Consider the following 16,796-nt stretch of genomic DNA (forward strand, 5'->3'; position numbering starts at 1 on the left):
AGCTCTTATGGCCACATTCTTGATGGACACAGGCAGTCCTGCTCCCAGGTTCCTGTGGGCAGCACCCAGCAGCTGTGGAGAATATTCTTTATTTCATAATCTCAGGACTAAGATTTCTGTAATTTAAAGTCTAGCAAAATAAAAAAAGGACATAAAAAGTTTCTTTTGAAGCTTCCAATTATGTGCTTCTCAAGTGTTTCTACTAACATGTTTATATTTAAAAAAGGCTTTTGAATGTGATGTCTGTGCAACATGTGACACTGATGTAATTATGCATAGATGTATTTTAGGTGAGGATTAATCCTTTCGAATTACAAACTGGACATTCATTCTGGATTATCACTCAGCACTGTTATTGTGTTGTTCATAAATAAATAAATAAAATGCCAAGTCCATTTAAGAAAAAGATTTTAAAGCCTGAAAAATCACTATAGCTTTTGTTCCTTTAAATCAGTATATTAAAGATTGTTTTTATCAATTAGGAATTTTATAGGAAAGTAATTTAGGTTTATTAAAGAGCTCACTATAGCAAAGCAGTACTAAAAGAAACAATACTCAGTGTGGTGTTAATGCAACAGCACTTAAGAGTGACTAAAGAAAAGAAGGTCTCTTCTGTTACCACATGTGGATTACAGCGTAGAAATTGGTGCATTAGTATATTTTCTCACATCTTAGAAATTAAGAAGAAAGACCATATTTGTTTCTATGATTTTGATTTAAAGACTATTAGAGCCAATGGAAAGAATCTTTCTCCCCTCATACTTAATTCTCTGATGGCATATATGAAGGAAGTATTAGTTTTCTAATTTAATTAGATTTGGAATGAAAAAGCTGGTCCTATGATATAGAGAAGAGGGATACTAACGTAATTACTTCACCCCTCATACCACCGCTCTGATTACCAAGCAACAGACTTCTTCCTGAATCAAAAAGATCGCATGTTACTCAAAACAAACATTTCAAAAGAATTTCAATTAGCAAAAATGTCTGAAAGGTTTTGCTTTTTTCCAAAGTGGAATAAAAACAAATCCCCAAATCTCAGAAGTTGCTGTGAAACAGAACTGTTGTCAGCTCTGCTATTACACACAGAGGGCTTTGGATCAGACCCATTATCCCTTTAATCTCTTTATGTCTCTCCCGTGAGCAAAGGACAAAAATGAAAAAGTAAAGCCCTGTGCATCAGTGACCTAGATCAGATTGCTGGGTTAGTAGCTAGAACAGTCAGTATCACTGCAATATCACTGCTAAAGTTCTCCTTCTACCATCAAGTTGTAGTATGCTCTGTCAGTAGATATCAGGAAAAGCAAATGCAAAGGGAAAACAAATAGCGAAAGGGAAAGAAGGAAGGAAGGGAGGAAGGAAGGGAGGAGAAATAGAGAGAGAAAGAAAGGCATAGAAAAAGAGAAAGAGAAAGAGAGAAAGAGAGAGAAAGAATGAGAAAGAGAAGAAGGAAGGAAGGGGGAAGGGCAGAAGGAAAGAAAGAAAATATGAGATGGTCTCTTTTTCTTCTAGAAAAATGTATTTTATAAATGTCTCTATTTAGTGGCAAACTGATGAGTTGGAAGCTCTGCTGCTATCCACCTGCCAACTCCCAATATTGATTGCTAAAAATCTACTAAAAGCAATGTAAAACAAAATGAAAACTTATTCGTCTATGCTTTTGAACCACTTATGAAAAGTAGGAATACCGTTTGTCTTTCAAAATGCTGATTTGATTTCAAAAGTGCTGATTACGTTCCAGCCAGGTTCATAGCCAGGAAGGTTATTCATACCATGAAATTGTCAGTAGTTCTATTTCTGTGACTTTACTTCTCTGCCAGATGAAAGTCTTCTGAAGCTTTCTGCAATTTAATGGCCTAGCTCACTGACTTCTGTGTGGGAAATGCTGATAAATATCTATGTGGGAAATACTGACAGATGTCTAGTAACACCTTTCATTCTTAAGGTTTTTAAAGCCACTTGCATGTCTAAGCTATACATACATAAAATGAGTCACCAGTAATGGTGATTGCGACAGTTACACTACCAGTTACTTTTTAGTATATGGGACAAACACTGTGGCGGTTCCTTAAACTTAGAAGATGGTGTACTGTACTTTCCTGTGTGATCACACAGAGGGAAGTATAGCAAGTGCTGGTTTGTTCTCAATCATTGATCATTATGCATTTATTAATTTGATATTTGACAGGAACAGAAGAGGGAATGTAAATAGCTAAGGTAGGACCTGGAAATTTGTTACCAATATTGTGATGATAACCAGGAGTCATAATCATATTCATTGCTCAGTTTCACAATCTGTAAAACAGAGATAGTCTCAGTGTTCACCCTTAAAGGAAATTGTATGTGTAGAGTACTCTAGAACCGTATTATCATGGTCTGTTTAATATATTATTATAAATTTACTCCTTGACCTACTTGCTTCAAAATATTAATAAAATTAAAATTTTCCCAACAATGTTTAACTGAGAAAAAATGGACTTATGATAAGCCACAAGTACTCAGATTGCCTTAGGCTCTCAGAATCGTCAGACTCATCTGAAACCAAGATCTGTATTTATTATATATTAATTTTTGGATTATTTCCATTATCTTTTGTTTTTGACCCTTTTAGAACGATCTAAACCCAAGACTTGGGGGGGGAAAAGAAAGAAAAAAAAAGAAAAAAACAGCCATACAGAAACTTGCAATGTTTGAGACACTTTCATACAGTTACTTCTGTCTAGGCAGGTATTCAAAACCTGAAAGTCAAAAAAACTCCCAACTGATACAAAGACTTTTCTAGATTTAGGCTACATGTTTATAAACAGTATTTACTATATTTAATTTCCTGTTTGACCTGATTTGATAACTGAAGTACAGGTGTCTCAAGCTATCGTGCCACTGCCTAATTCTGTCTTTCTTTGGGAATCAAAGTCAAGTAGAAGCAAATGGTAAACCCAGAAGAGATATTTTCTCAGTCTATTAGTTATCTAAAATCTGTAAATGCTGTGACTGCTCATGTCCAATAATTAAAAAGAATTTTTTAATGATCTTCTGTTTCAGGATATGTCTCTTCCCAAATGGAAGAAAATCAAAAAGAGAACAAAATCTGATCGATTAAAGCTTCTGCAGTGGCATAGATCAGCTTGACTGAGCATGATTTATGACTTCATTAACGCAACATATGCACTATTTTAATTTCATATGCACTGTTTTAATTTAGGGGAATCCTTTTGTAGTAAGTGGCAGTCCCTAAGTACTTACCCATAAGGCTGCTTACAGCAGACTACCTAAACTGCATGAGGATAGTCTGTCTCAGTGCACAGAAATATGCCTTTATTAGTACAACCAATTAAAATTGAGGTACTGTATGACATCTGTGGAAATTGTCAATAATTAGAATCCAGCAAATGACTGCTTTATCTCGATTCTGATCCCTGTACAGACTTACTCAGCTTGAGTATGATTTCAGATTAAAGGTAAAGGGAGAAGAAGGAAGATTTGATTTGAACCCACTGCCTCTAGGAACATGGTGGTGGAAAATGAGAAGATGAATAGTATGTTTTCCTTAGTAACACGCCAGTTGTTATATCACAGCCAATGCTTTAACTGTTAGATAAATGCATCTTTAAGAATTTCACTTCAAGATAGGAGGTCAAGGAGGACAAAATTTTAAGTATGCATATCACTCTGTTGATGACCTATGATTGTTTACATGATTAAGACAAGAACAAACCCCAAGATTTTCAGGATTTGGAACCAGAATGTCTTCTATACTTCTAATAAAAATGGCAAACTGTCATCAGATTGAGTCCTGTTCAAGGTACTAAATGATCCACTTTTAAAGCAGAATATAATCATCCCACAGTCACTTATTGGAATTTCTGGCATGAAGTAAACCCAGAAAAATATACAAAGTTGGATTAAATATGCATAAGAGCCTAAAACATGAAAAAAACATTCCTTACATCTATCTTTCTTGCCAACACCTTTTTAAATTTCCGCAAATATAAATAGCTAGCAGAGCATAACAGAGTTTGATAGTAAGATAGATAAGAACTTTAATACCTAGAGAGGAGAAAGAACAAACAAAATCATCCCATTAAAGAGGTAGGGGATAATGTTATTTCTCAAAAGTTGTGAGAGGTTGGGTGAATAATAATTACATGACAGTAAAGGCCAGATGACTTTCAACTGTGATCACATTTGACATACTTCATTTTGAAGGCAAAACACCTCTGGAGCAGACTGTGGCATTTGTTTTGTTACTTCAGGAAGGGTAACTCATGTATACTGTGCAAGATTTGGATCTCTGTTTTCACAACTATAAATGACATTACTAATCAGTGGACTAGTGAAGCCAATCTTCCCTTTCTTTGACCTGAGGTGATATTCAGAAGAGAACACAAATAAGCATTTTAACTAAACATAACTATTAATATAATTAATATCAATTACGCAGTGATTAAAAAAAGAGAAAGTCCTCAAATATCATCTTTGGAAGAGCAGGCAAATATAATTAAAGCTAAGCAGAGATCATCTTTCCTGTGTTTCAAAAATCTTCAATATGTGAAAAAGGTTTTCGCATCACCTAGGGATGTGAAAAACATTAGTGCATGCCAGAATACTTGGTCTCCCACATTCCATAATGTGGCGGACAGATGAGTGAACTTTTGCCTTAAACATTTCTTGGTACGTAAGGTGCAAGCAAACCAAAACCCCGAACAAGCCATCTGTTCCCAGCGGAAACAGGACTGAGCTGCTGCGACCCCTCCCGCGACCATGCGGGACACACCGAGCCTGCGCTGAACCGGACCACGATTGGACAGAGACTTTGGGACCTGGACTGCAAATTACTGCTGCTTAACACAACTTTTATAAAACTTGCTTAGCCGCACTCCCTAGTTCAGTGAGACAGGGCCCCAGAGCTGGTGCAGGCTGGAAAGATAAGGGAGTTACAAGCAGTCTGCATTCCTATGCTTCACACTCCGGGAGGGAGGATGTCAAGGCTTTGAAATAAGGCCTGCTTGGGCGCTGGGACCCTGGGAAACAAAGCCTCCTCTCACTGCTGAAACAGTGTTAATTAGGGGGGGTCTGGATTATATCCTCCTCGTCAGGACCTTGGAAGATAACACCTAATGTCACTGCTGGGGCAGTGCTAATTGCTGGAACAACACCTGTTGGTCAGGGCCCTGAGAAAGAAGGGCAGAACCCGAGGAATCAAAACACATCTGTCAGCAGAAACCGCAACAGTAAAGATAAGGGAGAAAAGCAGCCTGCCTGGGAACAATGATGAGACCCAATAGGGAGCAGGAGACCCCAGACCCCAAAATTACTATTGGTCTGAACTACCGCGTGAGGGGTGGGAAACTTAATTTGAAAAAGCTATAATTGCCCAGGGATTTCTTTGTTCAGGGTCCCTCTTCGGAGGCACCCAACTCGAGTTGTAACTACTGCACGCATGTCATTACAATTTATTTATTTAATTTGCCTTGATTTGGCTCCAAACTTTTCAGCGGGAACCTAGGGTCGGACCCTGCTTGAGTTGTAATTACTGCACGCGCATCGCTAAAATTTATACCCAGGGTGAAGAGGACCAACGGGACGCCGCTGGATCCACGGGTGGTGATATCTCTTTCTCTCTCCCCCGTTTCTCTCTCTTTCTTTCTCTCTTTCCTCCCCTTCGCCTTCTCCCCCCACCTTTTCTCCCCACTCTGTGGAAAATAAAGTTAAAAGGTTGTACGATATTTGACCGGTTTTAGCGTCTTAATCTCGTCCTTGGGATCATAACGAAACCCCCCCCCCCCCCCCGATATTGGATCGGGACACATAAGGGAACCCTGACTCAAGGGTGGCTGACTGTTTTGAGGTGAGGATTCCTCAAACCAGATGTACCATCCCAGAACTGGCAAACCTCAGACAATGATGAGGATATGATCTGAGATGATCTTATGAACTGATATTTTGTAAAAATAAAATAGAGATTTCAAAAGCAGTGTCTTCTTTATGTTCCCCTTCAAACAGCTGTGTAAATAGAGGGCTCGTGAATGCATAGTTACATTCACACCAGTATAAGAAGCCAGTTCACTGAGAGGTTAGAAATAACAGACTATCTCAGTCCCATGCCAGTTATGCCAAAAAAAAAAAAAAAAAAAAATCCAGCTAACATCTATGGATGTTCACTAATCTGTGGAAGAGAATTTTACTCAATTTGTCATCTAAAGCTATAAAGGGATTTCCATACATATTTATTTAACTGTACATATCTTCTTTGTTGTTTCCAGAAACTGGCAATTAGGACTACAAAAAGCATGACAGAGTGTCTAGCTACACCTGTCTGACTCTAGTGAACCAGCTAGTCTGGTGCTAATGTGTATTCAGTGTGGAGCTGATGGCTGCCCATCTGGAATACAGGCTGGAGGATGCAGGTGCTCTGATCTCACTTTTGCCCATGATCCCATCTGCATTGGTGGGTCCATCCATGCACCGAAGAGACTACAGTGAATATATCTCAAGCTAGTATTGGCTTTCACAAACAAAGACGGAATGATCCTGACAACAGTGAGGTACAGAAGGCAGCACCTGAATGTGGTTCAGGTTATGGCCCATTCTCTGCATCATTCAGTAATTCTACTAGCAGTTTTCAACTGTCAAGATAATGGGCCCCTGTACAAGATACATTGTCCTGGGGTGAGATATTGCATATAGCTGAATCATCTGGGTTGCTGTCCCGATTCAATATCGGTGGGGGGGGAGGGGGGTTCGTTATGATCCCAAGGACGAGATTAAGACGCTAAAACCGGTCAAACATCGTACAACGTTTTAACTTTATTTTCCATGGAGTGGGGAGAAAAGGTGGGGAAAGGCGAGGGGGAGGAAAGAGAGAAAGAAAGAGAGAGAAACGGGGGAGAGAGAAAGAGATATCACCACCCGTGGATCCAGCGGCGTCCCGTTGGTCCTCTTCACCCTGGGTGTAAATTTTAGCGATGCGCGTGCAGTAATTACAACTCGAGCAGGGTCCGACCCTAGGTTCCCGCTGAAAAGTTTGGAGCCAAATCAAGGCAAATTAAATAAATAAATTGTAATGACACGCGTGCAGTAGTTACAGCTCGAGTTGGATGCCTCCGAAGAGGGACCCTGAACAAAGAAATCCCTGGGCAATTATAGCTTTTTCAAATTAAGTTTCCCACCCCTCACGCGGTAGTTCAGACCAATAGTAATTTTGGGGTCTGGGGTCTCCTGCTCCCTATTGGGTCTCATCATTGTTCCCAGGCAGGCTGCTTTTCTCCCTTATCTTTACTGTTGCGGTTTCTGCTGACAGATGTGTTTTGATTCCTCGGGTTCTGCCCTTCTTTCTCAGGGCCCTGACCAACAGGTGTTGTTCCAGCAATTAGCACTGCCCCAGCAGTGACATTAGGTGTTATCTTCCAAGGTCCTGACGAGGAGGATATAATCCAGACCCCCCCTAATTAACACTGTTTCAGCAGTGAGAGGAGGCTTTGTTTCCCAGGGTCCCAGCGCCCAAGCAGGCCTTATTTCAAAGCCTTGACATCCTCCCTCCCGGAGTGTGAAGCATAGGAATGCAGACTGCTTGTAACTCCCTTATCTTTCCAGCCTGCACCAGCTCTGGGGCCCTGTCTCACTGAACTAGGGAGTGAGGCCTAAGGCTTCAGCAAATTTAGCTACTCATGCTAAGCAAGTTTTATAAAAGTTGTGCTAAGCAGCAATAATTTACAGTCCAGGTCCCAAAGTCTCTGCCCGATCATGCCCTGGTTTGGCGCAGGCTCAGTGTGTCCCGGGTGGTCGCAGGGAGACCAATTTGAGGGTCGCAGCAGCTCAGTCCTGTTCCCGCCGGGAACAGATGGCTTGTTCGGGGTTTTGGTTTGCTTGCACCTTACGTACCAAGAAATGTTTAAGGCAAAAGTTCACCCATCTGTCCGCCACAGTTGCACAGTGAATGTCAGTGTTTTCCAGAATGATGACATCATACAGTATGAAATACCATGCCATATAGTATTTCATAGATAACCCCTTTATGTACAGAAGCAAACAACTGTGGTAACTTACATATCTCTGAGTGGTAATGTTATAGTGACTATCCATGTACCAAAGCCATTAGAACATCAACACTTGCCAACCACTGCTTACAGTAACACCATGCAAATCTCTCTTCAATGGATTGCTTTTCTTCTTCGTAGCATTCTCAGATGTATTTTTGTAGTAACTGTTGGAAATTTGATTTCATTGTGATCATCTGCACAATATTCCATGCTAGCGCCTGCTAACAATGAAAATAGCTCACATTTATCATGGCCTTTCAACCAAATTAACAAAAATGTTGAAGTTGTGGAAATCAGTGCTTATTCCACAAACACTTAGTCTTGTCACACACTTCGTTGACATTTCACAGGAGGATTTTGAAATACTGTTGGCAAGTATGGATCTGATCTATTGCTGTGTATAGGTGTTTAGATAAAAGTGTTCAGATATGAAGGTGATAGGTATTCTGAAAATGGTCTTAAGCAGACAGACTGGTTAGAAAGGTTGGCTTCTGCAAAGAAGAAAAAAGGAAAGAGGTTGAGTCACTGGTCGTCAGATTAATTTTAGCAAAAAGTAATACTATCCAGGAAAAGGACAAGGAATTTGTTTGTATAAAAAGGATGGGAGAAAAGGACAGAGGCAGGGCACTTTCTGAAGAAGAAATGAGATATCAATTCTACACCTAACGTATCAAAAATATGAGCCAATCTCACTGAGAAGATGATGTAATGTAATATCCTTTGAAAATGATGTAGAATAAAGAGCAGTACTAGTCATCAGTCAGTCACCCAGCAATTGTCCAGACAAGCAAAAAGCAACCATGAGCACTGGTAATTTTTATAATATGCCACATGCTTCATTTATGCCTATGTTTCTTATTTTGTTTGCATATCCTCTACTTGTCTGTCTGTCTCTCTCTCTGTCTTTTTTTTTTTTTTTTCCCCTCTTTGGGGTGTTTCTTTTTTCTGTCTTGCCTCAGATGAGTCTTTGGTCCTTTGTACAACTTTCTTCCTCGCATGAAATCCTATGGCAATGATGAAATGAAAGCCTTCACACATAAAAATAAATATATACATTTTTTTCTCTTTCCAGAAAGTGATTAAGTGTCAAGTAATGGAAGGGTGTGATCCAAACAAATTGTGGTCAGCTGTACTTCAGGGAGGCTGGACTGGGCTTTAGAAGCTGAGTGAAATACACCCACATTTTAAAATGCAACTCTTTTTTTCTTATATCTCATGTTACAAGTTTTGTAAGCTGTCCTATCTTAGATTTTGAAATGACAATATTTTGCAAGGCACTTTCCTACCTAATAAAAGCAGCAAGAACAGGCAACATATGAAATGCTGTTTTGGCCTGTCTGTAGTACTAGCTGCATGAGAGGAAGTGTCACAATTTTTTCATGAAGGTATTTCTAGGTTCTTTTTCCATCTGCAACCTGAAAAGAGACTGTATATTTTGCATTAACCATTGTATTAAATATTATATTTTAAAATAAAACACATGGTTATATTAGTACAATGCCAGAGCCTAAGAACTCTGGAGGGACTAAGAACTGAGTCATAGTCTTCTTTCAGGCTTCCTCTCACTTCTGCAAAATAAATTACTACAATGGTTCCCTCTAACATCTTTAAGCAATAGCTTACACTAGTGAATGGTGAGAAAGGCAGAAGATATCCTGTATCATCTCCACTGTTTTCAGCAACCTAGGGTACATATATACCATAAATTACTTAGCTCTCCAGCTCATTTTTAGATCTTGGTTCCATGATTGTTTGCAATACATAAATATTAATTCACTCCCAGACTCTCTTTTGGCATGAACCAACAGTTCCTACCAAAGCAGAGCCGGACATGGTTCATTTAGGAGATACCTTCCAGCAGCCAGTTTATAAAACAGTAACTGAAGTCTGTCTGCCTTGGCCCTCCTCCCACCATCCTCCAATATGATCTGAGTGGGCTCTGCATCCCTGAGTCCTGTGTGCTCCCATGCCACACCTCACGTGTGCAGCACCTGGACACAAACACGGTTTGTTTTCTTTGAATAGAAACACCACTGCATTGAACAGTAGCACAAGCCTGATATTGCTTGGGGCATTTCGGATGAAAAAGAACAACAAAAAAAAACAAACCAAAACATACAAACAAACAGAATTGTGTCTTAGCATCACAGAGGTACTCCATGAGGCCCACAGAAGACCTCGAGCCAGATGTTTTATGGTTGAAACACACCTCCTTGTCTGCACAGCCTAACTAGGGATCGATTCCTGGAGCAGAACACAGGCACGGACAGTCTTTAGGATGTGACTTCAAAAGACAGGCCACAATGTAGCGGCCTCTATAAAAATATTATCAACAGCTGTTATGCTAACATTATTTACATACCTCTATACTGCACAGCTCTGAGTGTCTTGAAGGTACTATGTTAAATGAAAAAAGAAGAAAATCCTGTTTTCTTTTCCCTTTACTTCTGGGCAGAATACATACACCTGCGTGAAGAATTTCTCATGGACTTAAGCCTTGGTCTTGAAAGGGCATTTCACTCTTTTGGGGGGCTTTTCTCTTTGACTGATTTCACTATTAAAGCAAACAGGCTACCAGGACACTTAAATAGCACAAATTATTCACTACTTTTTGCTCCCACAAAGTGACCATATATGTAATTTTCACTGTGTTATGATTTTAGGCCCCAATTATATGCCATTACTTAGTAGATGGCTGGACTCCGTAGCTGAGTGTGGCTGGAGTTTGCTGAAGTCTTCAGCTACCCTTGTATTCCACTGTTCACCTTGATGCCCAATAGTGCAGGATGAATTCAGCAGTAAAAGTCAACATATTCTAAGCAATAGTTTCAAGTCCCCATTGCATCCCATATTTTGAGCCATAGGGTTTTTTTTTTGGGGGGGGGGGGTGTCTCCCTCCCTATTTAATTGTTAACCTAAGTTTAGGGGCTGCCTTTGCATGGCTTGACCCAATTTTAACTGGTGAGGAATACCTGTGGTTCAGAGCTGCCCTGATTATTTAGCCACTTGCCACCCAGAATCAGAGGTAACTTTGAAGACTTAAGCCTTATCCTCAGAATGATCTTTTATCAAATACATTAGAGTCAAACTCAGTAGAATACATCAACAATCCCTTTTAAACTATAAATTATTAAAAGCTTCAGGTGAGTCAGGGTAAAGTCACCCTTTGAACTGCACCATAGTCAACTTTTCAAAATATGTCAAACATATTTCAATTGTACTGACTATGGCAATGCCTGAGGCTTCGATAAAAATACACGACTACAAGACATAAGTGACACTGATGAATTCACTGGGTGACAGGTTGAAATGAAGAACACAAGTGAAATTTTAAAATGTGAACAGCTTCCAAATTTGTGTCTCTGTCTATTAATAAATCTGTAGGTAAAAATAACAAATGGTATTTCCAGGAATGATGCAAAAAGAGATCATCTTCTTGTTTCCAAGGGTAAAGCAGAATATTCAGAAAGCCAGAAAAAAAATTAATTATATCTATCAGACTCCATTGGATTCATTAAAGGATGAAGAACAGGAAATTTCCACATTATCCCTGCCAGATTCTGTGACTCCATGAAAGTCACTTGTTGACACTGAATATTGTTGTTTATCCTGCCCTCCTCAACCTCCCTTTGTCTTACATGTGTAATCCTTTGAAGAATGAAGTATTTCAGGGTCTGAAGCCAGAGTGAATATTACGAAATGTATGTCTGGAAGTCATAAACATATTCCATTAATGAAAAAAATAAAAACACATTTATAACATTTATAACACATTTATAAGGAAAGGTTGTGACTTTCAGCAGAATAAGAAAGACAGAAAAAAGCCATTTGTGGACTACAGTGGGATACCTAAGAGGAAAGCAAACTGTCTTCCTAGAGCTGTAGTTTCCAGGCTATGCTAAGATGAAGACAGAAAAATCTTTTGCTTAATTAAAAACTGAAGGTTATATAATGTATTTTAGCTGTCTTCTCAAATGACTAACAGGATGACACTCAGAAAATGATATTGATCTAAACAAAAGTCCTGTGATGGCAATTTTTTCTAGGATACTAGCTGACAACAAGCATTGCCTTTGTGTAAGAGAATTTTATTTCAATTTGAGGACAATGTGTGTGGATATGAAACAAAAAAGAAGGAGCTACACTTTTGCTATTCTGTCAGAAAGGTTTAGTGGAAAAGTCCTTCCAAACGACATTCATTTTAGACATTTTAAGTTTTCAGCTATTCCCAAATATTCAGCTAAGCATTAAAGTTCATTAGAGTGCTGAATTTTAAAATGGCTGTATATTCTACATGAAGTCACAAACTTCCCACTTGTAACTCTTTATCTTCATTAATATATCTAAGATATACTTGGAATTTCTCCTATAAAAAGCCATTAATTAAGCAACATCAATTCATCAGGGGCATCACAGGTCTCAATTCCATAAGTTTGAATTAGATAGTAAGAAAGTAAATGTAAAGTAATTGTGATTTAAACAGTTATTAAAGTGATTTTTTTTCTGGCCATACTAAGGGTCTGTTCCTTCAGTCTAACTAAGAAAGAATTTTTGACAAGTGCACAAGTTTGAACACACTCCAGAAGTAAGATATTCTATTGTACCAAGGTTCAAAACTTTAATTGCATATTCTGATACAGCAGTTCCTAACCGTGCACCATGAATGACATAAAAATTGTTCACTTCAGAGTAAGGTCTTCGTGCCTTTAAGGACAGCCACTGTAGCCGTCTAATTTCTTCAGGCATTACCACTATGATTTCTCATGATTTAGTTAGGACAGATGGGAAACACATTTTCCAACCTTGCTGAAAGAGTTGATGCCAAGAGTTCAGTGCAGTTCTTTTAAGAGCTTTTAGACACTGCCAAGCATGGCAGTTCAAAAATTCAATAAACTTTTCTCACCTCATGTTTATCTATCCTGCTGCTGTTGATGGGCATTTATTGGGTAAGCACCAGTGAGGAATAAAACCAGGATGCACCTGGAATGTATTCCAGCAGCAAGATATAAGGGGTAAGGGTAAGAAGGGAGAAGATCACCTTCATGCATTCTCCCCAATGAAGGATATGCAACAATATTTTTTCATAAAACTTCCTTGTTTTGAAACTCCCCTTCCCCTTCAGCTTCCTTCCCCTCCTTCCTTCCTCTCTCTTGTCTTTTCTTAAGGATGTATGGTCAGCTATGGCATCTGTGGCTATAGCACGAATTACACAGTGTCTTTGAAGTAAATCTTAATAACAAGAAAAGAAAACAATTTCTCCTTGATGTTCCCTGAGTGCAGGCGGAGCAAGGGGAAGCACATAAGTCGCACAAAACTTGGGAAATAGGTTAAGCTTTTCTCCCCACCTTCCCCCTTCTTTTTGCATCTCCCTTGCTCTGTGGAAAGGTGCAGAGGGAAGAATTAATGGCCTCACCTCACTGTGGTTATTTTTGATGCTCTATGAGCTATGGGAATAGTAACACAGGCTGGGGGCTAAAATAGCTTTTGCACAAAGTCACAAGAAGTTGACTGTAACAGCACCTTCATTATTCAGTATTCAAGCAAAGTTATATAGCATATGGATATAGCAACATATAGCTGAACTGTATCCCCTTGTATAAAGCAAAATTTGAAAAAGTTTTGACTAACATGAATACCTGCAACTGCAATACTTAATAACCTGCAGACAAGAGTAATGACTTATAAATCTTTAAACTGGAATGGTTTCAGAATCATGACATTTGAAGAAAAAAAGTCACGCAGTGGGTATGCTTTTGCCCTAATTATTGCAGAACTTTTTGTCTCTCACAACTTGTCTTTAAAAAGCTTTTAGAAACTATTTAGAACCTTTTAAAAACTATTAACCACCTCTGTTCATCAAATGCATACAGCCGAAGTCAAAACACTTATCATAACCTTTCTTCTACCAAGGCTATTTTCAAATTAATTCATTAGAATAAATGTTTCCCTAATATATATCAGGTTGTTCAAAAGCGGACCTAGGACTATTACAGAAATAACCACCAAATTGTGAGGTTTATTTGAACTCATATTATTGTCCAAATAACCCTTTGCATTTCTAAAAATGCATCTTTACTTTTTTAGAAATGTGAGAAAATTCAATAGTATTACAAGAGAAAGCCAAACCCACAAGATTCTATTACAGAAAGTATTTAATTCACTGAAAAGAATAAATGAAAAAAAAATAGAGGCAGAGAAATTCTTTAACAGTGCTGCATTCTTGGATAAAATTTGGCTCAATAAAACATCTTGATTACAACAACTTGGTTTTGCCCTGCCCCCTTAATGCTGTTTCAGTTTTGTTTTGTTTTTAATCTGAACATTTTTTACTTACTTTACTGCTTATAAAACTGCAGTTTTATTTCAGTCGGTAACACAGCTAAGCAAATAAGATCTGTCAAAACATCATAGAAGTGGGTAAATGGGGAGGAAGAAAGCCTTTCCATCGAACTTTCAATCACGAAAGAATTTATGAGATTTCTTCTAAAGAACAGTACTTTGAAAATGCTGCAAAAGTTTATCTGCTCATGTAAAACTGATCAATAATTTGACTGAAGTTGTATTTTCCTTAAAGTATGTGTGTAATAATCATCCATTTAAAAATTTCTACATGTGGCCAGCATTGTTACACTTTGTTCCTTATTTAAACGTTTCTTAAGTGTTTTAAAATAAACATTATGTACGGTTTTATGGAATGTATCTTTTTTCTTTATTGTGCTGAACACCTATAAACAATATTTATAGTTTTCTACTCTGTTTGCTTTATTTGATATAGTTTGTTTCTACATTATCATGAGATTGGTACTCTCTAATCTCAGTGGCATTGGACATAAACAGTTTTCTCTAAGATAATCTATTACTTTATGTTTTAAGTGAAACAAATTACACTAGCAAATGTTCAGAGAGAAAGAGAATGCACAACTGAGTGGGTTGGTATGGGTGCAGGTGTGTTTTTGTGTGCACAGGGTGGATGCCACTTATGGAGAGACAATTCAATTTTGAATTGTTGGAGAAAAAAAAATCCATATTTACACTGTTCGCAATTGGGCAAAACTGTCAGCTCATGTTTGATCAAAGCAGATAGCTTTTAGACTGTCTTTAAACTACTCTCTGTAAATTATCAGTGCACAAAGTTATCATTTTTAAGGGAACAATGACAGTTTATATGTCACAACAGTAGGATACTGTTTTAAAAATCAAGGACACTTGTTTTCTCAAGAGTGGAGGTAAGAGAACACTAATAAGAAGGTGAGCTTCTCTAAAAAATCAGCAATATTCTGCATCACGCTTTTATGTGATAATTTTTATACAGAAGAGCTGATGAGGGTGTTATACCTTCTGGGTAGTAGCTATTGTTCCCATCCTTTTATAACCAATGTGACTTGAAGAGACTATGGAGAAATTTTTGTATCAATGCCTACTTATGTCCTCTGGATCAAATCAGTCTCTTTCTCAGTGTAAACTATCCCTCATAAATTTCTCTGCTCTGATTTGCAAGGTGCCTTTCAGTAACTTAGTTTAGACATGCCTGCATGGAATTGCATTGTATAGTGGAGACATGCTATTACCATCAAGTGCATAAGCATGAATTTTGCCATATTCAGCTTTATCCAGCTAACATGTAGGTACCTGATCTTTCAGGTTCACAGAGAGTGAGACATCTCCAAAGGACAATTCATCTTACACATGGTGAATACCTACATAGGGATGAGAGAAATCACTCTCTGAAGGGGTTCATTTATCTCCATTGACTATAGAAGGAAACCAAATCACTAGCATAGATTAGGTGGCTAATTTTTAAATGGCTAATGCCATGTTAGATGAATACTACCCCAAGTGCTGGAGTGGCACTGTAGATCAATGTCCAAGTCCTCCGTATTATGCAGTAGCTACAAATCCTTTTGCTATTACAGTCTCTAGTCAACATTTCACAGTTATAATGAGCCACCAGCCCCATACTAGCCTGAGTAGAGAATTTAAGATTTAGCCGTAACATCAGATACAGCCTTTCCTTTTTCCTAAGGATTTCCTTTTATCTTCACTGAACAGGAGGGCACAGAGAGACAGCATATTAAGCTGTTCTGCAGGCTTTGTCTTTACAGCATTCTTCTCTTTGCTGTATACTGAGTTGCCTTTAAATTATGCATCCTTCTATACTAGAGCAAGGAATTATTCAGAATGAAATTCACCACATCTGAATAGTCTGTGTTTCTTGAGGAAACACCCTACAGACTCCTTAGTTGTATCCTTTATAAGTCGTTTGATCTACTATTTCTCCCGACCTGCATGCTAGAAAAAAAAAACAGTATGGGTACTGGATTACACTTTTTTCAGGTTGGCAGTCAGGTTGGCTATGGGTTACTTCATGACAGTTTTCTCTTTTAAATCAAGTATTGTCTTTTTTTTTACTTCAAGTGAGGATTTTTTTTTAGAAAATATTACTATTCTGTACAACAGTAGAGTGCTATAGACCGAGCAGCTCCACTAAAAGCTGGAAACAGCCTGATGACACTCATATGATATATTGTGCCAGGAAGTCCTTTGTTTTACCCTGCTGATAATCTCAAGGTTTTTCAAAATCAAAATCAAATGTTCTAAATTCTAAGGAGCAATACTGTGAATTTACACTTTTCTTTGGAAAGAAGAACATCTTTCTGTTTCATGTGTTTGACAGTTATGTCCTTGCCTGTGACTCAGGCTTCCAAATACTCTCCCAGTACAAGTAAGATATGACAGTAGGAGCTGACCAAGTAATAC

The sequence above is a fragment of the Dromaius novaehollandiae genome, chromosome 2, assembly GCF_036370855.1.
Source record: "Dromaius novaehollandiae isolate bDroNov1 chromosome 2, bDroNov1.hap1, whole genome shotgun sequence".
NCBI lineage: Eukaryota > Metazoa > Chordata > Aves > Casuariiformes > Dromaiidae > Dromaius > Dromaius novaehollandiae.